A 25,235-nucleotide genomic window follows, 5' to 3' on the forward strand; every position below is an offset into this window, starting at 1 on the left:
AAATAATTATGGAGCAGCAAATTTTAAAAAATGCATAAAACAACAGGGCGGTGAAGGGGGGGGGGGGTGTAACCTACGTATACACTTTGTTATATTGAACAGGTCAAAGTATACCACCACCAGACGAACGCTAGCGGTATTGCGAAAACAGAAACAAACGCTATGCACTTGACAGTGCACAGCACAAACTGATGTTAAAATTGATGTAGTTCTTTCTATTCGTAATAAGAGACACATGAGCGACATCTTCGAAAACTTAGGTGAAATCTCCGATTCTTCGAGTATATTCCATTGGTTGGACAAAACAAAGCAATATGACGCGAAAGTAATTAACTGTGTTCTTTGTTATATCGACTTACTCATCGCTCGTTTGCTTATAGCTTGCCAGCATCATGCTGGGCCCGTATTCTCAAACGATCGCAAAAGGCGATAGTATCGCGTTTGTTGACGTAGAATCTGATGCCTTCAATAACTGAAGAAACACTTGCCTGTGACGTCATTGTTGCACTGGCCGTTGGTGTTACAAATGTCTCAAAACACAGGAGTGAATGTACCGTACGAGCGCAGAGCGACCAGAGTGCAGCATTTTCGAGCGTATGCTGGCTTCTACGCAGTGGCCAGGCTTGGCTGTGGCTATTTGAAATATTGGACGTGTGGACAGTGCTTTCAACGTTTTTCTGTGCAATTGTTTAATGCACAGTATAATATTTAAAGAATGCAACTTTGCGTGAAATGTATTTTCGTTGAGAGTTTAACACGGCATACTCGGAGAGTTCGGCTGTAGTGTGCCGCCGCAGCGATATCGTCTCAACATCTCAGCATGTTGCCGGCTCGCGATGAGCCACGCGAGCAACGCAGGGGTTCATGTTCCTGGGATGTTCAAACCACGAAAAAACAGAAAAACAGGCGCTGGCAAAGAACGAGTACTGATAACACCCCAAGGTAATGCTCGCTGAAAGCTTCAGCGCAAAAAATGCTGCGTACATCCACCGAGGATTGAATACTAGAAGCTACCGCCTACGTCACTGAAATGCTAGTCTTCACCACCAACCGACGGTGATAAGTTGTGTTCGTTTATTCCAGGCATTGCAATAGCGCCGTAGAGCGCCGTCACGTCGACGGAAGTACTAGATGGCGCCCTCACTTGTCCTGTTTTGGTCCATAGCCAATCAGCGCGCACCAAAGGCGATACTTTTGCGGTTGTCGCCTTTTGAGAATACGGCCCCTGCCAACCTGACCGAGTATCGCATGAGTCACGCTGCAGAAGCTGCATGGGGACTTCATAATCGGCTAGATAAGCTTTTATCTGCGTCGCGAATGTAAAGAACTCGCGTCGTTTGTTTCAGAAATAAATGCGAAAATAGAACTTACAGGTGCAAGCATGCCGGCAGATTGCGTAAGATGTAAATCCGTTGGCATATTTACCACACCAGCTGCCTTTGTAGCGAAGCAGTCGTTTGTGGTTACGTCAAAGTACCAGTGCGTCTTGTAGCCCATACAATATGCTGATTTTGGTTCGGCAGTGCAAAATGGTGTTGCATTCGGCATTTCTATAAGTACAACAAATGCGACAGAGACGTTAGCAAAGCATATCGTAATTAGCAAAATCAATATCTCGACTGAACGACAAGTCTCCAACCAAAAGCATTTTTTTTATCGATACCAAATTGACACACATTAATGTAATGAGTGAAATGTGCTTCACTCGGTTAGTTCGGCAATGAACAAAGCAAGTTGACCGCAGTGCCAAATTTCGATGCATAATTCACCCGTAACCGTTCTTTGGAATACGAAAAAACTAGGCATTTATAGAAGCTGATCCCATAGTAGGATAGTGTCTTTTATGTAGCCATATGCTACGAATAGCAATATTTTTATAGCGCATTTAAGAGATAGATAGTGCTCAGATAGTGAGTGACCTACAATAAGTGAGAAATATTCATTGCCTGTGATTTGTTTATTTCTTTCTGTTTGCTATATGTTCTGGAATGAAATGAACTTTATTTCCAACACAAAAAGTTGGGGGTTCCCCATGCAAAAAAGCTGTTGAAAAACAGCTTGAAGGGACCGGGGGGACCGTACAGGCAGCAGCGAATAAAAAGTGTAACTAATACTACTTGATACAAACTTATACAACTAATACAACTTGATAAGATATAATAGCATCGTTACACTGGAAAAAATAAAACATAAGAAGATACAACAAAAATGCAGATACAGCGAAATGAATGTTACAGGGAAATGCACAAGATATTAAAATGTACCCATATAATTAGGAAAATTCCACATACCGAAAATGCAAACGTTGGAACATATAAAAAATGCAATGCATGAACAATGGTACAGTGACAATGAATGAGATTATGCTGTAACGGCTGTACAGTCGTTTAATAGGAAAAGTATTGTTTGTTTTTTAAATCTATGGGGTGGGATATCAAAATTTATTTGTGAAGATACACCATTTATTGGTGCAGGTATCTGATAAGTGAGGGCTGACCTTCCATAATTCGTGGTGTATCTGGTGTATTGGTGTATGTGTATTACGTAGTGAATAACGTCCTGATGTTGCATGTGACATGTCTGTCAGATCGTGTTTCCGTATGTGCAGGAGGAGTTTATAGTCGTATAATTTGTTTGCTTTAAGCAAATTATACTTAAGAAATAAAGGATTTGTTGGTAAGTCTTTTGGTTCACCAGAATAGTTCTCGAATAGTCTGAGCACTTTCTTTTGCATTGTTTCGAGTTTTTTGTAATTTGTAGTTGTCGTGGTATCCCAAACAAGTGTGCAATAAGTTAAGTGGTTGTACAAATGCGCGTAATATATCGCCTCTTTTAGATGTACAGGAATTAAATCGGATAGTTTAAATATTATACCGACGGCTCTGCTTAGCTCTGAAGTGAGTTTATTGATGTCTGTATTGCACGACATGCTTTTTTCAAACCATACGCCTAAAAATTTCTGACATTTTACGCGCTCTAGGACGGTGCCCTGATACGTTAGCGTAAGGTCAGTGTCACAGGGCTCATTAACGGGCTTACAGAGGACGTAATTAAATTTCTTTTTATTTACGGATAATTTATTTGCGTGAAGCCAACCATCCAGCTGAACAAGATATTCGTTTATCGCTTTCTGAAGCTGAGTAAATGTGCGCGCTGAAAAAAACACGTTAGTGTCGTCAGCGTACATTACTAACTTGGGAGAGTTAGGAATATTAACTAAGTCGTTAACATACAATATAAATAACAAGGGTCCCAGAATCGACTCCTGGGGCACTCCTTGTTTTATCATGGTTGTAGGGGAGGTAACATCACCAATTTTGACACACTGCTTTCTACAAGAAAGGTAATTCTTTAAAAGATACAGCGCGACGCCGCGAATGCCATAATCATTAAGTTTCAGTAGCAAAATGTCGTGATTAACGCAATCGAACGCTTTCCTTAGATCAATGAAAAGACCTACACTGTAGAGTTTGTTTTCAATGTCATGTAGTATTTTATCCTTCGCATGTAAGAGAGCTAGCTCAGTGGTGTTCGTTTTCTGGAAACCGTACTGTGCATCGTTTATAATTTGGTGCTTATTTATCAAAATTAAGAAGACGCGTATTGATTACATTTTTAAATACTTTCAATAACACGGGTAGCACCGAAATGGGTCTGTAATTACTTATATCACCAACAGCACCTCCCTTATACATTGGGCATATGCGAGCAAGCTTCAGATCTAAGGGGAAGATTCGAGTTTCAAGCATTCTGTTAATAATGTGTGTCAATGGTGAATATATAAAAGCCGCAACGTATTTAATGGCTAAGGCAGTTAACTCATCAATTCCTGCCTAAACATTGTTTCTAATTTTGCCCAATAAATTTTTTACCTCTTGTGGACTTGTACGGAATAAACTAATTGAGTGTAGCAACCTTTCGCGTTTATGTGTAGTAACATGACAGGTTTCAGAACTGAGATTTGTTTGAAATTCGCCCACATTCGTAAAGTATTCGTTCATTTCTCTAAGTGCTTCCAATTCCGTTTTGCCATTGTCAAAAACGGCAATGTTAATACGACGTTTTACTTTCGAGTTGTTTGATAAATTATTTACTTCGTTCCACAGCTTTATGGGTTCATTAAGTATACTAGCAAAAAGCGTTTGATAGTAGCAGGTCTTAGCCTTTTTCAAATCGGCATTTAACCTATTACGGTATTTTTTAAAATCGCTCAGTAGAGCAGCATCACGTGTCTGTACAAATGCATGATAAATTCTGTTTTTATGTTTTATTCTTTTGTACAAACATCGACTAACCCAAGGCTTGCGAATTTTTTTCCTCCTGTGGAATGGAACAAGTGGGAAGTGTCGGTCATAGATAGCCTTAAGTGCCTTATTAAAAAGACTGTATGCTTTATCAGGGTCTTTTTCTGCGTAAACAAAGTTCCACTGTGTGGTTTCCAGCGCATGATAAAATTCGTTAAGCTGATTCGAGTTCATTCTACGATAACACGGCTTTTCGTTGGTGTCGCGCCTGTCACTGTCAAGCGGCAAAAAATGTGAAGATAGGCAGGTGATCGCTTACATCAAGTGATTATATACCACTGGTGCAAGTTTGACTGGGGGCGTTTGTGATACTTACATCGAGCAAAGTGGCACTGTGGGTGGTAAGACGAGTAGGTTGTGTGATGACATTGGAACAAGCAAACGAGTCTAGAATAGCTTTCAGCTGCTCACAAGATGCATCCCCATTGAGCATGTCAACATTTACATCACCCATGATAAGGAATGGACTACGCATAACATGAAGTTTGCGCAGAAGCTTTTCTATAAAACTAAAAAAATTCAGACATATACCAAGTGGGAGGTCGGTAAACAGCAGCAACTATTACATTTTGCACACACATTGTAAGACACTCTATATGAGGCGTCATACAGGTCAAGTCGTCGATAACGTCATGAGTGAGGGTATCTTTAACAAACATACTGATCTCACCACCCCGATTTGAAAAAGAACAATGACATTATGAACATAACTCGCGAACTGCGGTGGGCTATCTTTCAGAGTCAGCCAAGATTCCGTAAAACGCAAAACATGAAATTTACTCTCAAAACGATTGAGGAACAGGCTGACGTCATCCGTTTTGTTTCTAATGATGCGAGCGTTTCTTTACCAGCACCAGCGAGCATTTCTTTCTTTACTTCTTCCTATTTGTTTTTGGGGCAACCGCTTTTTTTTTCCGCTGCGGGACTTGTAGAAATAGAGTAGCCGATGTGTTATAAACTTCAAACTATCCACAGCAAGCCAGTTATAACAGAACAGAACAGGTCTGCAATCAATGCTGTGGAGGCGGTTGGCCAGCAAAGCTGCAGTGTAACCTGACTCCCTTGAACCTTGTGACGTAGACTTGATTCACTGAGCACTACACCACGTTAAATGGTTGACAGAAAATTGGCGCAGCTTGCACAAAGTCGCGCGAGGCTGGGTCACAGAAGAGCTGGTGGGCATCAAGCTGTTCCTGGCTTGGCTAGGCTTTTACCCTCTCACCTCTCTTCCCCCCCCCCCCTATTCATGGCTATGCTTGCTCTCTTTTTTTGTGTGTCTGTGTATTTCTAGCTCTTTTTGTCTATGTCTGTTTATTTCTGTGTCTATCTATATTTTTCCGTCTTTCTTCCCATTCATTCTCTCTTTTTTCTTTATTTCTACGTATTTATCTTTGTTTCTCTATAGTCGTTCTCTCGACTTCTACCTTTTCTCTATTTGTTCCTTTTTTATTTGTCTTTCTCTTTTAGATGCAAAAGAGCTTTTGCGCTGGGCTCTGCCCGTAGTTCTATAGACCTCTACCAGCCTACGTCACTCACTCCCCGTGCGTCAGGTCACGTGACCTCTCGGCGCACGTGCAACCGCGGGTGGTTGGCAAAACATTCCCGCTGCCGGCTCAGCGTGGTACAGTCGCACGGTGTTTGGCGCACGTTTTTTTTTTTTTGCTTTGGAAACTTTTTCTGAATCTTTCGGTTCCAAGATTATTTGTGGTATGTCTCAAAGAACATATAAATGTGTCGTGGACTGTGTGACGAAAAATTTGCCACGCTGCTGGCTGTTTAACTTGGAGAAGTGAACCCACGTGGTGGTTTGTGCAAGGAACAGCGGCATCGTCTTCGAAAATGTGCCGCGTTTACTGTGGCGTGTAGTGTGCGTTGAAAGGCAGCGATGATATCGGTTCACATTTGCGGACGTTGAAAGTGACAATATTGTGTGGTGTGTGCTGTGTGAATAACGATGCATCTTGTTTGCGAAAACATCGGCACGCGTTGTATCTAACAGGGAAATTCGCAGTGACCGGTTGTCGACGGAACATCAGGATTGGACATTTTATTTGACGCGATGATCTGCGAGTGCGTACATCTCAGTGCTTGTGCTGCGTGCACAAAAAAAAAAACAAAAGAAAGGGCATGGTGTCCGTGCTGAAAGGTGAGACTACGCATGAGCTACCAGCGTGTTTAGCATTGCGGAACATGCACGTATGGTTTACCACGGCGAATATCCAGAACCATACGCGTATCGCCTTTATTGGAGATATACGTCATAATGGAAGCAGTGGAGATTCTTGTTTGTCATATTCTAGTTAGCTTATCTTTACGGCTCGATATTTATGAAGTGACATTCCGAGTTTGTGTACCAAGTCTAAAGGAGGGGAGCAAGTATAGAAACACGTTGTAGGCATCAGATACAGCGAAGTAACCGCGCAAGAGATTATTTATAACTAAATTTAACATCTCAAAACTGCTCAGCGGATTATGAGGAATGCCGTAGGGGAAAACTTCGCTTCAATTTTCACTGGGATTTGTTAACCGAACGCAGGCTAACGAGTGTTTCCTTCGTTTTTTTTTTCTTTCAATCATCAGAATTTTGCGCCGCGAGTGAGAATCTAATCCGTGGCCTCGCGCACAGTAGCCGCCAATGCTGTACATCGTTTAAAACTGCAGTGCAGATTTCGCGACGGAAATTGAGTACGTTCACATCCATTCCATGCTAATATTTCTCCAAACACCAGTCGTCGTGAAAATGTACAACGTTCGCTTTCGAGGAACGTAAGACTTTTTTATGGCTGTCATGCACGACGAGCAAATCATATGTTTACCTAACGGAATCGTTCATTACAGGCAGTAACTCTTCCTTCTAACAGCTGTGAGTTCAGAAAATAGGAATTTGCAAAAACTTCTATCGAAGTAAAGCAGACACACGCAGCGCTGCTATGCAGAGAGATCCCGCCGGCGGAACTTTCTTGCCAACCAGCACCTGCTCCGAAGGCGGGACTTGGGGGCGGGACACTGCCAGTGACGTCACACTGTTTGCAAACAGGGAGAGGTCTATTGGCGACCACCCGCTTTCTGAAACCTACTATAGCCATCTGTGACGTATAGAGCGCGCGCTCGGGCCAAGGAGAAGTCTTCTTCGTCTGTTCTTCGACCGCCTTGATGATGATACGTGCAGAGCACTTTAGGCGCCTGGACTGCCGTATGCTGTCCTAGCTTGGCGTAACGCAGCCAAAACCACGTGTGCTGGCACGCGCTAGCGCGTTCGGGCCTGTGTAAGGAGCTGGGTAAGACGCTGTGGCCTCTCCCCCTTACACTCTATCAGCAATCACGTGATGGCGTCGGCGAACGAGATTCTGCAGACGCGCGATGAACCCGCGCGGCGTGCTCCAACAGAGTTCGGCACGAGTAACAGCAACAGCAACTACAGTGAATTTATGGTGTGCTCGACATGCAAGGACGCGTTAACATCGGGCAAGATGCCCGTGATGAACTGAACTTTAAGTCAACCCATGCGCTCCTTCGCATCCCCACATGGTTCCCTTTAATGGGAGATGGTGAAATTTATTTTCTAGCTGTTTCTTTCTCTCATCCTGTACTCGTTGTCCCCTCTTCCATTGCCCCCTCGTCCTGAAGTGTGCCCTGATCACCCTCACATCCATTCCCAACCCCCTTGCGATACTATACTATACAAGGCTATGCTATGTGCTTCTAGCGGGCCTGGATAGCCGAGTGGTTACGACGATCGCCTTCGGATCATGGGGACGAGGGTTCGAATCTCGCCTCACCCAGAAATATTTTTCGCCAAGAATTTCCCTCTGTCTCTATCTTTCTTTCTCTCTCTTTCTCTCCTTCACTCTCTCTATCTGTATTCGTTCTCTCGCCCGTCAGAGTTATTGCATCCCACGCCGGAGCAATCGGCGCACGTCTTCTGGGAGCGAAGCAGAAGATTATGAAGAGAGCGCGTGTCGGTTGATGATGATGATATTTTATATCTGTGACACATGAGAAACCGTGACAATAGCAGCTCTGCTGTAATATTGAACAGATACTATATGCCCAATGAGAGACCGAGTTCGCTCACAATAATTCATAGCGCTAACAAGTTCCTGCAGTTACATTGCAAATCATGACTTTCTGTTCATTGAAAACAGTCTGCATAACACTGTATATGCACATGTCCTTGTTTGATCCTTGTGAGATTGTTTGGAAATAGATCGAAGAATAGTGTTTCACAGTGTAACTCTTATGAAACCATGCAATCAAAAACTATTTACAACTCTTGTCTTGCGAATAAAGAGCACGTATGGGTACCGATAAGTATCTGCGTGTTCTTCGCCTTGATGGGCCAGTGACAAAACACTTCCTCATCCTAATGTTACTTGACCACACGAACTTCATACGAAACCTTGACTGTTAATTACGGAATGTCTATTGAACATATGTGGGCAAAAAGAAACTGAACCTCACTTCAGAAATATATTTGGTGCTTAGGGCTCACTCAGACTCCGATTAATCAAGATTTTTCTCACCCGGACTCACTGTACTCCGAGTGGCTAAAATTTGCATCAGGCGGAGTCACCCAGACTCACGGCTCGATTGAGTCTGAGTGAGTCGACTCATGAGTCAGTTTGCCGACCTATGTTTTTGAATATGATTCGCTTGTGGTCAAGGATACAATAAGAATAGAATATTTCTACTTACGCAAACATGTTCGTCTGCACTCCAATTCGGTTTGGAAATGGTTCTCTCCTTGACCACATGCTCCACTCAAGAACATTTTGCAGGTCCTCTCTTTCCTGTCGAACATCCATGCCGGCTGTGTTGCTTGGCAGGCCACAATATGCGGTGGAATTAGGCACTGCTGCAGCTGTTTGCCATTAGGCTCTGAAAGGAGTATCAAGCTGTTAGTCGGCGTTTGTGGTGTCCTGACTTCTTTCTTGTGTCCGTGTTTGCACGCCTTGTCTTTTTAGAATCAAGTCCCATTGCATTCCCTAAGAGAGCGATTGGGACAGGCGTAGTGCTACACGCAGTATTGGTTGTGATAGCTGCTTACTGCAAATTACGGATCCAGACGTAGGCTATCTCTTATATGCACTTAGTTGAATGCCCATAGTTATTTAATTTGCCATATTTCGTTTATATAGCTTGAAGCGTTGAATGTACTTAGTTATGTTATTTACCATGTATGTATGTATGTATGTATGTATGTATGTATGTATGTATGTATGTATGTATGTATGTATGTATGTATGTATGTATGTATGTATGTATGTATGTATGTATGTATGTATGTATGTATGTATGTATGTATGTATGTATGTATGTATGTATGTATGTATGTATGTTGTGATGTTGTGTTTGGGTTCAGGATTCGCTCCAGAAAGAATGACGCAGCACGCAGGTGGAAAAGCACACGTAAGACATTTTTACACACACGAAATGACTCAACGAATATAGAAAACAGTTACATATGCGACGTGATGGCTGCTACGCGAAATAGTCAAGCAGTGGCGTACAGTTTGCCGTCGGAGCCGATGAGGTTGCCGAGTTGACGGCGTCGTGCGTAGACCGTGTCGGTGCCGTAGCTCGGTGCTGGTCTGGCCGCGTGAAGTCACGGGGTCTACTCCGCGGCCGTTGATGCCGGAACTCTGCGCCCGAGGGACCCGCTCCACGGTTGACGGCCTCGGCTCGTGGGCCGAACCCTGAGTGTGCCCGTCTGCACACGGCGTCGAGGCTTGGCCCGGCCTCGTACACGGTCCCTGGCTCGATCTTCCCGTGGCGGGAACGCTCCGTTACGTCGAGGCACCAGGAGGTACGGCTGTGGTTTCTCCCATGGACCGGACGCCCAGCGAAGGAGATCCCAGCCTTGGAATTTGACTTTCGCGCACGGCCCACGCACTGGTCACGCTGTCTCGAGGCACGCCGCGCACACGATCGCCGTCCTCTTCGCCACCGCACGGCACATACGCGGGTCGCCCCTGCACGGCGCACACATTCAAAGGGCCACAAAAGTCGTAACACAAGTCGCCACCGCACGGCGCACTGTTTTGTTTTTGGCTATTTGAAACATGCGCGCACCATATATTATTACATATGTATGTAAGTATGTGTGTGTATGTATGTATGTATAGAAATGTTATATATGTGACTATTTATGTCACATATATTGTCACGTATTTATATATGTGACTATGTTTGATGAGGCATCTGAGGCCTTCACCTTAAAAGAGTTCCTTATTTACCAGTCTTCTTGCAGCCTTCTTCACTGCCACACTTACGTGAAAATGTAAAGAAAAACTGAATACGTTTTGTCTTCCCACGGTGAAAACCATTTCTTACCATCTCTAGTAAAGTATAGGAGTTTGCTTCGTAGTTAACTTTGTTGAAGTTAGGCTGGAAACACTGTATATGTTGAAGATATATTGGTTCGGATTGCACCGATGTGGGCTCTAGGGCTGTGCTCTCAGATGATCACTTTCTACGACTGTGTCCGCTCTGCGTATTATATAGCCTGATATATTCAATAATCAAAGCATCTACTAGGCCGCGAGATCTACTAGGTCCTTGATCAGACGTAGGGTCCAGGCAGGTAAGTGTGGTGGAGTGTTGTTTTGTGCACTCTATCTCACGGCAGAAAAAAATAAAAACGTTTCGGGTAGGCCGGGGGGGGGGGGGGGGGTGTGCTCGGGCCAGGGCTACGCCACTGCACCAGTCAGCTTTCGCAACGCGTCATTGTTTCTAAGGCATTTGCGTACTCTTTGGTGTGTTCTAACAGACGCCCAAAATTGCTCGTTTGCCATATTACTAATGCATTTGATATATTGCGTGCTTTCGAAGACAGTTTTAATCTTTTCTTGGTGGTTTCATACACCGATACAAACGCCTTAGAGTAAACCTCTTATGACGCGATACAAAAAGCTGAAAAAGCTTAACGGAAAGCGATCGGATTTTTTTGTACTTAAGCATGATGTGGAGATTTGACACCGAGAAAAATGTGTCTGTCACAGCGAAGGTAGGCCCAATACCTGAGAGGCGCAATGTATAGATAACACGGGTTCGGCGATTAAATATCAGGGCGCTAAAGTGCGCAAGCAATATGAAGCGAGCCACGTCAAGCAAAGCTGATCAAGAACTACAACAAAAACATTGTTTATCCCTCCGTCATAGGAATCGGTATAACAGCAAAGTAAAACGTCTCTTTACAGAAGTAGTTGAACGTTTCCAGTACATTGATATAAGAGAGGTTTCACGATTTCTATTGGTGTTTAGCAGCTATAGTACCGTTTAACGTGGATGCGCCCACGTTGACGCTTAGTAGCCATCTCCATCTCGACGACTAACGTCCAAGATCAATGGCTTTGTGGTAGCTGTATTAAAAGGTGAGAGCGTAATCACAGAAGGCGGTGTGACAGCCAGAAGAGCGTCGCTGACTGGACGCAGAACTTGGGCATGCGGTATCCCGCCGCATGCTAAAGATTAGTAACAGCACAGCAGGACTAAAGGGAAACGCAACGCGCGTCGTGTCTACCCTCTAGCCCGATTTTTCTCGGGCCGAGCGTAAGCGGGAAACGCACTTTTACAGACACGCGACACAGGCACGCGACGCAGAGCTATTTTAGGAGCTGGCTCGCCAGGTTCTTAAGCTGGGGCAATGTCCCGCGTCGTAAGCGTAACCTTAGTTCCATAGGCGACCGCTACAGGCGCAGCTCGCGCGAAAGAGAAGTCTTCTTCCTCTTCTTATTCGAGCGCCTTGTTGATAATATTAACGCAGGCAAAACCACAAACAGAACAGCCAAATGCGGCATGCGCACGCTCGCGCGAAATAAAGGTCTTCTTCCTCTTGTTCTTCGAGCACCTTGATGATGACATTAACGCAGGCAAAACCACATTTCCTCGACCACACGTCGGCCACGGCTGCAAGGTCTGCGACCGCTTGTGGTTCGACAACAACCTGACCACAATCGCTACTATAAACACGTGTGACGTCTTTATATGACAGCAGAGGAATTGTATGGAGCATTCACGGTTCACCCGATTATCTCCGAGCCAGCTCCTCAATGATCATTCATTTCGAGGATAAGGCGTGATTTTTTTTTAAATGTGGATGAATGCTATGGGCGAGGCCGAGGCTTGGGCTAAGGTCGCCAACTTGCGGTGTGTTAAGGCGTTGACAAAAATTGCACTTCACCTTTTGAAAACGCGCCGAATGGGGTGCACGCGTAGCAACGAAGCTTTGCAGGAGCTAATCGCGGAGGCCAGGGTAATAATGGATTACTTCACTTTGTCGCTCCCAGACGGCGACACCACCCCGCCGATGAAGAGCACTGTGAGAGGAAAGTCTGAGATATAAGACGCGCGTTTGTAAAGCCTCAAGGGTGTGTGACCGCGGCGCAGAGAATAGCGTGCCTGCCATCTGTCGTCGCGGACCAGAGGTCATGGTTCGACTCCCGTTGACTGATCTTCTTTTCTTTGCCCTCTGATGTGCATTTTTTCAACGTCATTTCCGTGACGGAAATACGTCAGTGAAGTCTTGGTGGACCCTTGAATAAACGCTTTCGTGTTAAAAAAGAACAGCCAATGGCGCGTTGATCGATAACGTTTGCTGAAGTAATAGTAAAGCGTGCCAGCATTATTTTTTCGCACAACCACGCAATGACGCTGTAAAATGTCCTGGGGTAGCAACATTTATGTGAAGACGGAATGCTAGTGAAGCTGCATTCACGTTTTAAATGCGAAGCATTTCTTAGCGGACAGAAGGCACTTTGAGATTTTTCTATCTACGTATCTACCTATCCATCTATCTGTGTATCTATCTATCTATCTTGTAGATTACGTCTTGGTGCTCTCATGATCGCCTCCTTAACTTGGTGTAGACCGAAATTGGCATGGAAGGATAAGAGGAATTTGACGAATATGACATGAATAGCGTGAAATTCCTGTCGCGTACATCGTCAATCCTTTCCTCCAGACACTCGTGGCACATACCCCTTTACCACGGGCTGCGGTGTACTGGTTTGTGCCACAGGTGAGGAACGGCGAGAACAGACGTTGGTAATTTAAATGCAAGAGCGTTAAGAAAAACTGACATCGGCAGCGTTGACCAGACTAATTCAAAGAATTAAAATTAGGATGCCAGCAGGAATCAAACCCAAGCATTCTGCGTGGCAGTCAGCTATACTACCCCAGAGCCACGCCAAGTCTAGAAACTGGTTTGGAAAAACACCATATGCAAGCGTAATGTAGGTGCAACGTCAATTGTGGTTGTGGAGCTGGCTGTCTAATTTTATAAGGAAGCAATAAACACTACATACGTACTCGTACGATACAATCGTCATATCAGGTTAATGTCTGTGGTTCCAGTGTTGCTTCCGCTTTTATAGCAGTGTAATAAACACAAAATTTCCATTCCTATGATTCAGCAAGCTATACTGAAGCGTTGCGTGACGCCGGAGGACCAGAGTAACGAAAGTTACGTATGATATTTCGTTTCGATAATACTGACTTCGTTTCGATAATACTGACGTATGTGCTCTAACGTGAGTGCTGACGTTACGTCACACCATAAGTTACCCTTTAACCGCCATTGTTGTCGACCTGCCTGATAAGCCCACGATGCGCACACAACTACTGCACTTACAAAAACACGCCGATCCATCTCGTAACGCTTGGCTCAAGGCAATAAAATGTAGCATAGAAGTACTCGCTCACTGCTTCGCATGAAACCGATTCCCACAAGGCATGGGAACTACGGAATTTTTAAATGCGAAGCATTTGTTTGCGAACCCAAGGCACTTTGAGCATTTTTATCTACGTATATCTATCTAACCGCCTACGTCTGGGTTCTCTCATGATCGTCTTCTTAGCCTGGCGTAGATCAAAAGTGGCATGGGAGGGTAAGAGTGTTTGACGAATATAACTGTCTGGTCATGACAAGAATAACGTGAAAATCCTGTCGCGTACGTCGTCACACCATTCCCTCCAGACACGTGTGGCACATACCCGTATACCACAGGCCACGGTAGGGTGTATGCGCGCCAGGGGATTGACAGTTTATATTTCTCAGGAATGGCGAGAACACACATTGGTAATTTAAATGCGACAGCGTAAAGAAAAACCGGACATTCGCTGACCTGACGAGTTTCATACAATAAAAATCAGGATCCCAGCAGGAATCGAACCCGAACATTTGCATGGCAGTGAGATATTCTACCACAGAGCCACGCCACATCTTGAAAGCACGCGGGAGCGCTCCACAAGCAGCCGACGCGGCCACAGAGACCACGTGATCCTGCCAAGTACGTCACGCTGAGGGTGGCGCCAGCGTTTGCAGTGGTGAGCCTCGCGCGCAGTATGGTTCCGCCGTTCTAGCACAGGGAAGTGGCCACACTGCGCAGTCTTGCTCATCGATGAGTGCCGGTGGGACATTCATGTCAAGTAGTCCCTCTCACGTCAGGGTTGTCTTGGCGACGCTGACGCTTGGCCTCCGCTTCTCGAGCTCGAAAGTTCTGTGTATTTTGGCGTCGTTGACGCCTGTGATCGGCTTCCCGCGCTCGTAGTTGGGGATCCATATCATGGCGACGACGCTTCATTTCAGCTTCCCTGGTTCTCAGCAAGGCACCTCCATGGTTTTGTTGGCGTTTGATCTCCGCTTTCCTGGCCTGACCACGTCGCACGCGCGCGCGTGTGCGTGTTTGTGTGCGTGTGTGTGCGCGTGTGTGTAACAACACACATTAATAAGTGTGCACTTAGTGGTTGAAGTGCGCACTAGGGGGCCGGATTTCGCTATCGCGTTCAACTCTTAAAGGTGCAGCCTAAGGGTCCCCCAATTTTTTGTCTCTGTTTTTGTCTGCATATGACGACTAAATACGGACGCGAGCCGGCCAAACCAGTAGCCCTGGGAATGCATGGGATAAGCGTAAATAGCTTTGCTGTAATAACCAACAACGGACTTACCCCCCCCCCCCTCTCCACGGATGCCCGCCCCTCCACACACACATATAAACCAACAGCAAGAACACGATGGTATACATGTGTGGACTTGAAATGCTGATGCATCACGTGAAAACGCTGCGTGAGATTTCTTTCTTTTTCTTGTGGATGTGCGATATGGTGCTCGCTAAGACGCGCAATTGCCGCGGTCCACGCCCAACAATTCATGGCAATTTCTTTAAAACAAATACTTACGATTACACGCAATGAAGCACTTGTTTTGAGAAACGAATTTGTTTGGGCTGAACTGCACTGTCCACTGGGATACATGACACAATTCCTTGTACTGAAATCAAAATGCCAGGACTGACTTGATGAGTGACAGAGGCCTAGGAACACGGGTTTGAGGCATCTTGGTGGCGTAATTGGAATACCAGCTGAAAAACAATAACGCGAGTTAGGTAAGAGCAGTGACCACAACAGTATATTCTGCACAATAATATGTACATACAGTCACGCACTCATATTTATATAAAATAGTCATTCATAAAGTTTCCTTAAGTGTGCAGTCCTCGAAAACACCAATGGCACCCAACACCTGGAGTAGCAAGTCAGGAGATGAACCAGTCTAGCCTCTCCGGAGTATAATCATTAAAAAATGACATCTATCTTGATCTGCAAATTAACAATGTGACCTATTCGCCGCGAGATCGGGCTACAGGTGGCAGCACCATCGCCGCGCTAGTGTGGATAGGCGGTTGTCGGCGCGAACGCGCACAACAGCACTTCGTTGTGCGATTTGACCGGATTTGCGGCAAACAAAATTCGTTGACTGCAGCTTTCTTGTAATGTGGGCACTCTTCATTCCCGAATTATGGCGCGAAGCATGCTGAACGTTACTATTATTTGCGAGAGAAGCGCATTCTGCCAACGAACGGGTTGCTCGCCTTCGGCAACAGTCGGCGTTTTCGCAGTGAATGACGTTTTCTTGTTGTTTTATTTGCACATGTGCTTAGCTTGTGTTGCACCTACTACGCAGTGCTGTCGTGCGACTGAATTAAGTATTTACTTCTTGGTTGTCCGGGTAGCCCCAACAAATGAAAGCCCGTATTCCTGCACGATGAGTTCAAAGAGCACTATATGCACTGCGTGATCAAATATTCATCCACATTTCTTATTCAGTTCAACATGAAACGGAGGACAGTTGGTAGGTTTACTGAGGAAAGCCTGACAGCGCTTTAACGCCATGGAGACGTTTAACACGCACACGCTTGTTTTTATTCCAGTTGATTACTCCGATTGACTGATTGATCTCCGATTGATTACTTGCACGACAGTAATGGAACTTTGGCCCGGTTATTTCACGGGACCAAGGTACGTTTTTTCATGCGAATAATGTCCGCTGCCTTCCGTCAATATACTATAACAGCGCAACACAAGCACTCAAGATAATGTAAAGAAAAAAAAAATGATGTGGCTTCGCGTGAAAATACTACGATATAAATGTAAAGTACGCCGTTTGGATTAATTTTCACCATCACGGCTTTTTAACGCGTACCTTAATCTAAGTAAACGGGTGTCTTTGTGTACATTTCGCCACAAGTTATATTTGCGCAAGGCAACTCAGTTTTGCGATTTCCGTGTCAATCAATTTCTGTTCTGTTTAGGGGAAAATTTAAGTAAAGAAGGGTCGCACGTGACTTGACAGAAATATTTCTCTGCAGTGGGACCAGGACCGTACACAACTAAAGCTCGTCGCGTAACCTATAAACGACAGTCCTGAAGTTTACACCTAACCACAACGCGCAAGTGCATGAGAGCTTTTTTTACCACCGAGCCGCTAAAAGGCTATAATCACATCAGATATAATACTTCTCAGCTTTAGGACAACGCCAAGTGCACTTTGCAACGCGCTTGAACCACAGAGTGGCACCTATACTGATATGACTCTCGTGAACGGGACGGTACGACGAACACACACAGCACTCTCGACATGTGCACTCGCCGATCTTATTACAGTACATATACAGCCGATCAAGGCCAAATGCTTCTTTACATCGTTTTAGGTATACCTACAAGCGGTTAAAGTTGCACTAATGCAACGAAACAAACCGCCTTTTGAGGACCTGCATGATGTACGCGCACATGCAAACACAACGTGGCTAGCAGACGACGCATGGAGCAATCCATACTAGGCGCGGTTCAGGCCAAAAGCCGACAGGCGGCGACTCCACTCGATCTCGTGGCCAATAGGAATGGTAATGCAGTGAACTTGTTAAGATTATTATAATGTGGTTTTCCCTGGCTTCTGAGCACGGTCTTACAGTGTATGTCACCAGGTATGGGGAATTCACCTTAAGCGTGCAGCATAGGATCAATCGGTGACGTTTGTATCTTTTAAGTTAGGGAATATGTGCACCATGCACGCCAATGCACCATGTCAAATTGGAATGAGCCACATTTCATGCATGCACGACTACACTCCCTTGATCCCACGTTAAGCCTTCGACTGCCATCAAGACTTCGCCGAGGTGACGCTACCGTTCTGTGTAGATTATGGCTGGGCGTCGCGTTTACCCATGCGTACGCATTCCGCATAGGGATGGCCGACAGCCACCGCCTGTGAACACTGCGGCGACGAAGAAACAATTCGACATGTTCTGTGTGACTGTCCGGAGTATAGCACACAGATACAATCTCTTTGCCATGCTTTCAACAAGTTAGACGACCAGCCTCTCTCAGAAGAAATACTACTACGCCATCGTCCGGGACATAACGTCGCAGAAGAAGGCTTTACAAGCACTACTAGCCTTCCTGCGATCCACTGGCCTGTCAGAGCGCCTCTGAGCGGAGCGCTCTCGTGTGGGTGTGGGTGTGATTGTTTTTTATTCCTTAATAATTATTTTCTCTCTTTCGCTTTCAAACCCCTATTCCCCAACCTCAGTGCGGGGTAGCATACCGGATACAAACTTCTGTTTAACCTCCTTGCCTTCCTCTGCTCTTTCTCTCTCTCTGTCTCTCTCAAAACTCAAGGACATCACGCGCTTTGTTTCGGAGGAGCCGCGCTTTTAGTGGGAGCGAAAGGTAATACGCAAAAGGCCTACGTAGCAAGCACAAACTAGTGTCCACATGCCGTGTGGGGTCCCGCACGCGCGCGTGATCGTCAGTAGCTGACGCGTGCGTGAGCTCCTGACGATGACACGGGACAATGACACGAGACAATGACAGGTGACACGGGAGATCAAGGATGAAGATCCTCTACTGCAAGCGCGCCCGAATACAACATAAAAGGAAAAGAAAACAGTCGGCAGGAGTCGCTACTTCAACACGACATGCTACCTCTTCTCCGCTGTGTGAGAGAACACAAGGTACATTCGATAATTGTGCACACTGGACTAATTAAGCGCAGGATAAGAGCGTAGGTTCTGGTAGTGAAGTGCCCCTTCTAGGAGGACCGAAGTCATGCTCAAGTCCCTGAGAACGTCCGCCTCCAGTGCTGGAAGGTTCTGAGGTTCGATTCCCCTCACACGCACACACACAAACATAGAATCAGCAACATGCCAGTAGGTACCTTTAGAGACGACCAATCCATGAAAAGCCTACAATTTATGCAAAGCGTATTGTGTAGTAATCCTGATTATATTATTCTAGTATAAGATACGTTGTGGTCCTCGCTTAACTTTTGGCGTTCTTCTTCTGAGTGCCTCCTAATGGTGCCATGAATACATGCATATTCTAGTACATTCGCTTTGAACGCTGACAATGTCGATATTTATTTTTATTGGGGATTGCTCAGTTTTTTTTTTTTCTAGTACGACTCAGTGCAATGAATCGTTCAATGAAATTAAAGCTGCAGCGAAATGCGGTCTAACGTTTCGAGATTTCGAATAAGATGTAGCGGTTTGTGTGTGAGTTTTGCGGGGTACCCTGAGTAAATATCGTTTTATTCTGTGCACTGTGAATTTAGCTACGCTTGCAGAAGTTATATTGAACGTTGCGAAGTTCTTCTGAACAAAAAATGGAAATAAAGTTTCTACTTACGCACGCACGCTTCCTTACACATTTGTAGACTTGAGAAGTGATTGTCGCCTGCACTGCATTCTCCGGGCCTGAAGGTTGTGCAGCGCCTGTCCTTGATATCATAGTACCAACGATGATATTTAGGTTGGCATCTGCCAACGAGCTGGTGCTGTTGGCACAGTTCATTAGAAGACGCTGGAAAGTTGGACGTTACATTACATTCGCTAATATGGGCAACCGCATCAGACAGAGCACATATAATAGAATAGCATGAGCCCGTGCTTTTTATCTATTGTTAAGCCTGAAGGAAGAAGATAACACCAGACTCCGGTCCGTGATAGGAAACAATCTATCGCAGAGCATCTGGAGTGCGAATATGTAGGTGACGAAGAACTGAGTGAGCGTGATTGAAAAGTCAAAATGCTAATGTTTGACAAAGTGGCACATAATTTCAAATCTATGAATCGTTAGTAAGTGTAACTCCTTTAATATTATCATCAGTCATCAGAGCGTTCGAGAGTTTTCATGACTCGAAAAGCCGGTAAATCTACTACAGCGAAAGCGAGTTAATTCAGATTTCACGGGACCGGAAAAGAATATCAGAATTAACCCAATGCCGAATTCTCGTAAGTATCAAGAAAACAAGAAACAAATGTCTGTTACATCCACACAGTTTCATTTTCTTGACGAATACGTAAATCCTGTACTTATTTTTCATAAAAGCAGTCTAAAATCCGTACTTTTCGCTATCCTCGGACTTCGTTCTCAGTGCGACCACGGCACCAGACTCTCGTGTTTAATTATCCCGAAGGATTCTCTGCACCCCTCCCTTATTACGTCATTACGACACACGCGCGCGATGGTAGTTCTTTCACCGGTAAAATAGCCGGCAACCAATAATTCATCCATCGCGATGCAGCAAACGAGTTTTCTGCCAGCATGACACTTGGTCTTTCTGTTCTGACGTGAGAGCGGCCGCAACGTGCCAAGGCGCGTTCCGAGGGGCCAAAATAAAGTTGATTCATCCATCGATCCATCCATGCCGACCACGGCTGAAAGCTCTTCATCTACAACAGCTCGCATGACCAGGATTTGGGGACATAGGCACGTACCGCCATCTCTCGCCGGTGACTGCGGTGGCCTGCCGTAAGTTAATGGGAAATAGGCGAAAAAAAAAAATAATTTCTGACGGAAAAGGCTAGTTATCAAAAACGACTCCCGGTTGTATACAGTAGAGACTTCTTCTAACATTCTGTTAAAATTAGTCTCGCGCTACAAACCATGTGGCTTCCCAGAGTGTTCCAAATTTTACAATGGGGCCATGTGTGTTTGTAATGGGCGGTGTTCAATTGTCATGGGAAGCCACACGCTTTGCAGTGCGATACTTGAATGTTGCCAAAACGTTCCAGTAGGTCTCTACTGTATGGATCCCTGAGTCGCTTTTGAAAGCTTGCCTTTTTCAAGAGATATGATTTTTTTCGCCAATTTCCCATTCAGTTATGGCAGGATGCCGTTGCTACCTCCGAGAGATGGCGCTGTGCACCAATGTCCCCGAATCCTTGGAATGCGCCATGTTTAAGTTTATTTTTGACATTGCGCGTGCATTGCATCAAGTTATAACGAAGCTGCTGAGTGCCGCATCCGCATATGGACAAAACCGCTGTCGCTACCTGATGAAGGTTGCGATGCGGACAGCACCGCCACGCTCCGGTTGTCCGCGAGCGCCGTTTCCGCTTCACGCTCGCAGGATCGTCCGAAGCGACCGGGTTGCGGCCAAATGTGACCGAGTTAACGAGAGCTTGATGCCATTAAATAACGCATATCCTGGCCGGGCTCAGAGAATACATCCCAATTATCCGATTATCTGAATTAACGGGGGCGAATTAGCAAGCTTTTACTTTATACAGAATTAGTCCGAGTGGTGTAGATTTCGACTTCGATATTATATGTGGCGCTTTTTTTAAAGGGACCGACAACTGCCCAGAATATAAAATGAGTTGACTCCACTGATGTAAAGATTGTCCACCGCACTGACTCAAACCAACCCTGTTTTTTTTTGGTGAGATGGATTTATATTTTTATTCCTTAATTGAAAGTCGCGAAAAATGACCTGTGGTGCCTCTGGCGGCAAAAACATGAATGATCCGATGAAGACGGCCACGTGACCTTTGAATAGTATACGCGGTAGACGATTTTTTTTTAGTATTGAAATATTGTTCGTTTCTTTATATTAAAAGGTATTCCTCCATAAAAATGTACATATAGGCCTTCGTTTGTAGTATGCATTAAAGTGGCGCTGCCTTCGCGGACGTAATGATCCCATGGTCGTCAGCGCGTCTTGAGTAACTTTTCAGCGTGCTCATGCAATCGTGCACGCAGTTTCCAGGTCGCTAAGATTTTGGAGCGACATTGTTTTGCAATCTACACTTCGTCTCAGAAATGACGCGCGCTGCTACTCGGTTCGGCCGTGCATATGCACAGTTACGTTTTTGATTACTTGGCTTGGCTCGTGTATCGAGAGAGTAACGACGCCGAGACAAGCCATTCATGACACAGACGCAGGCAACCTTGGGCGCAGGCGCACACAACGCTGTACAAATACCGGGAAGGTGTACAAAGCCACACATCTCATTGTAACAGCTTGCTATTTTCAAAAATGGTTGGAATGCTCAAAATAAAGGTGATTAAACATAGTTACAGTAATTCCTGCGAAAGCAGAACAACGACAGTTTTCACAAGGGCTAGCGGCATCGCTATCAATTCTCAGCGTTGCTGGAGGAAGCCTCCATGCGTGTTTGGAACCTTTCAGATCGAGAAATACTGCTTAAAAAATAACTGCGTGCTTTTCGGATAAACCACTGCAGCTACAAACGCTACGAAGGGTGGGCGTCATGTCGCGCCGTAAAAAACTGTGTCGAGAAAAATTAGTTGTCGGTCCCTTTCAATAAGAGCCAAATGCAGAAACCGAAACTACGCAAAATTTCACGGGATCATAAAGTGCGCCTAAATACCTTTAACTTGTAAAACAGTTGGAATCAAAATGAGGCAATTCCTGATTGTAACGTGACCTCCTGTATCTGTTTCTATCAAACTGTGACACATTCATTACAACAGAGCTGTCTGGACAATCGTGATCAAAACAACCAACATGGTTTCATCTAATCTGCTTGATTTGTGTCCTACTTGCTTTGCCATTGTGTTTACGTTTCACAATAAGTTTGTCTAGGCCGAGTTGGTGTTTACTGAAGGACATGATGTTGTAGGGCAAAACTCGAATATAAAGAGTAACAGGCCAATTTTCCTACTTATTTTTGCCTCTTAGTGTGACTTTTCGAGTTCAGTGCTACGGTATTAAGTCCTCTCGCTCGAAGGTGGTATATTCGAAATAAAAGACATATGAAATGAAGATAATGGGTACCTGTCTATTCATTGAAGAAGAAGAAATGATCCGAAATGGCACGGCATAAAACGAGCTCAGATGAAGAAGAGCTGGGACACTTTAAGAGGCCTTGAATAGATGCCAAGAACAAGAAAACGCTGCCGACAATCCAGAATAGTGCGCCTTCTACCAGGAAGGACCACTCGCTCTTCAAGTCTAGTCATCGCCATTACGCCCATGCGACGAAGGACGGCACCGACGGAAGCACAAGGATGGTGTCAATTGTATAGCAAAATATTGCTATATTGTATACTTGAATCATGTTAGTCTTCTTTTACGAGCTAATTCAAGCCCAAATGAAATGTTCCAATCTGTAAGAGCCAAATGTAAATTTTACTCTTTAATACCGGCGATAGTGGGCTATATAGATTTAAGCCGCAGTACAGACTTGAGGTATTTAGGAGACATGGACACACCGGCAAAAAATTGTAGGAGCAGGCCCCACCATATTGTCAGTAGCAAAAAAGTGCGTTTTTACTCAGTGTCAGTTAAAGTGCACTTGCGCTCTTTTTGAAAAAGAGAAACAAAACAAAACAAAAAGCGCCTCGTACTTATCACGGGTGTTCGGAGTCCTTGACGCTACCAGTCCATAAGACACTGACTTGGTGAATAGACAATTTGCAAAATAGTAAGCGCTACTTTCCCGTGCAGCTAACTAGTATTCAGAAGTTGGTTGGAAAAGAAGACCGTCCAGGTTATCGATGATATCTGACCACTTTGTTGCTAGCTGAGCTTGTGCTTAATCACTTGCGTTTCTTGATGTAGCGATATCGCGGAATAGAAAGCGCGCTCTTCACCCCTGTTCATTCAGTTAGGCTATATCAAAGCGGATAAAAAAATAAAAAAAAACAAGCGTATTGGCATCAATCTGTTACGGGTAATATGGCTTCTTAAAAAATGGCGGAACGTCTAGAGAAGCACATTTGGTTGGAAAATATCTTACTAGCGCACGCGAAGAATATTTCTGCAAATTTTCCGTTGTTCTCGACTGGCGAAACTCGAAACTCGATTGTTGTTGATCTTGTTATAATAAGTTCAACAGTAAAAAGCAAATCAACGTCAGACTTGCATGCTGAAATTAGGTGCCGACACCCCAGTATGAGAATGTAGCGTGAGGTCACAGATCTCAGACCTTCTTTTTTAAGTTTTACGGCATTCGTTCCATAAGAGTTTTTGAATGTTGCCTTAATATGTGTGTCGTTTGCCTGTTACGAGACGTAGTTCACTTTTGACCAATTATTAAGCGCGTATGGCGCACACCGCTAAACTTTATGACGTCACGGTAGGTTGGTGGAGGAATATCAAGTTTTCATCGTCAGCTGCGGTTTCTTTTTTTTTTTCACTGTTTACAGGTTAGCAAGTGTCTTGTTGCCGAAAAGAGTGTTCTGCTTGTATTGGTAACTTGCTAACAGAAGCAAATAAATTCTTTATTAGCCCTACAAATTATTTGCCTTGGTTTCCCACAAGGCTGCAAATATTGTACAGTAGATATGTTGTCATGTTGGAAAGGGGGTAAAACACACAAAAATACTTCCGCATAATACGAGAAGCCTATATTCGGAAGCGTAATGAGGCCTCAGAAGATGGGCGTTCCAGAGTGCTGTTTTTTTTTCCAGTTTCGACGAATCGATATAAACATATACTCACCCTCGCAAGCCAAGCACAGCGGTTTTTGCTGGAAGGAGCTCAGACCGCTAGGGCACAGTACACTTCTTTGCGGGTAGCACATGTGTGTAGTGCAATTGTAATACCACGACTGTTGTAATTCCTGACAAGGACCTCGAAACGGTGGTTCCAGGCAAAGTTGCTGCTTTGGTACCCGAGCAGCTAAAAAGAAATAAACGATTTAGCATGTAAAAACAGTGGCCACGAATGAGAAGGTCATCCACTGTGTGCAATGATTCACATGATGTAGAAATGACTCTCTACTATGCTCGTGAAAATCGTCATCACCATGGAGACGCATGTTTAGAAAAACGGAAACAAAACACGTTTCTATAAGTTTGTATTAGGCGTAGCGCATTAAAAAACGTCTAGCTCATAGAAAATTGGTCACTTCGGAAGCCGTGGCAGTACAGTCCATCTCGTATTACGAGGGGAGAGGGTGTGAGTTTAAAGATTGTCTCCTTGATTCTAGAGCAGCCTATAGCGTGTTTGCACTTTTGTCGTCTTTGTTTACTGCTTCATTTTTTTTTCTCTGCGCGATCTCGTTGCTTCGTCGTTTGCATATTTCAAGAATACCGTTTCTTGGACTATAGTTGAAGTTGCATACTGCTCTGCGCCTACGCTTCATAAAGACTAGGACAAAGAACTGAAGCGAGACGCAGGGAAAACCGGTTCCGTTTGTGGTTTCTTTGTGCCTCACTGCCGTTCTGTGACCTTGCTTTGACCAAGCACAACGAAAAACTACTTTGACATATTTTTTACACGTAGCTGATCCCGTCTTCTAAAAGTGCCAACTTGTCTCGACATGACGTATCTTAATATTGTCTGGGCTTTTACATGCCAAAGCCATAATGAGATTATGAAGCAGGCCGTTGTGGAAAGTT

General features: G+C 44.8%; 1 long non-coding RNA gene across 1 annotated transcript in view; it reads right to left on the reverse strand.

Annotated features, from left to right (window-relative positions):
- Positions 1-25,235, reverse strand: part of LOC119373382 (uncharacterized) — a 30,020-nt gene that overhangs the window by 452 nt on the left and 4,333 nt on the right. The window contains exons 2-6 of the long non-coding RNA XR_005179845.2: positions 24,334-24,513; positions 19,269-19,442; positions 15,483-15,664; positions 9,000-9,182; positions 1,372-1,550 (exon numbers count right to left, since the gene is read on the reverse strand). This is a non-coding gene — a long non-coding RNA (uncharacterized LOC119373382). The remainder of the gene's footprint in view (positions 1-1,371; positions 1,551-8,999; positions 9,183-15,482; positions 15,665-19,268; positions 19,443-24,333; positions 24,514-25,235) is intronic.

Source organism: Rhipicephalus sanguineus, chromosome 11 (assembly GCF_013339695.2).
Source record: "Rhipicephalus sanguineus isolate Rsan-2018 chromosome 11, BIME_Rsan_1.4, whole genome shotgun sequence".
Taxonomy (NCBI): Eukaryota; Metazoa; Arthropoda; class Arachnida; order Ixodida; family Ixodidae; genus Rhipicephalus; species Rhipicephalus sanguineus.